The sequence below is a fragment of the Merops nubicus genome, unplaced genomic scaffold, assembly GCF_000691845.1.
Source record: "Merops nubicus isolate BGI_N331 unplaced genomic scaffold, ASM69184v1 scaffold14206, whole genome shotgun sequence".
Classification (NCBI taxonomy): domain Eukaryota; kingdom Metazoa; phylum Chordata; class Aves; order Coraciiformes; family Meropidae; genus Merops; species Merops nubicus.
The window spans coordinates 17,215-17,466 of record NW_008615713.1 but is presented as its reverse complement, the minus strand read 5'-3'; the positions used below and the strand labels follow the sequence as shown (position 1 = coordinate 17,466).

At 56.3% G+C, this 252-nt stretch overlaps 1 protein-coding gene across 1 annotated transcript in view; it reads left to right on the top strand.

Annotated features, from left to right (window-relative positions):
* The window catches only part of PPIB (peptidylprolyl isomerase B (cyclophilin B)), a gene marked incomplete at its 5' end in the record, with an annotated part of 2,213 nt that overhangs the window by 1,328 nt on the left and 633 nt on the right, over positions 1 to 252 (top strand). The gene's annotated exons all lie outside the window — the stretch shown is intronic.

The following is a 252-nucleotide window of genomic DNA, read 5'->3' as shown; positions in this document are numbered from 1 at the left end:
CCGGGAGCGGGTAGGAGCAGCGGGCGCCGGCCCCTCGGCACGTGCTTTTCTAAGAAGAGGCACCAATAAACGTGACCAAGGGATTTTGTAAAGGGTCGCCTGTTCTGCTGTGCTCAGAGGGGTTGGGGGATCCTTCACACACAGGGTGGCTTTCAGCCATCCAACCCACCTCATCTCTTACCAAGCTGAGTGGCCAGAGACTGGTTTGGGTGGGAAGGGACATTTTGAGATCATCTAGTTCAAACACCCTGC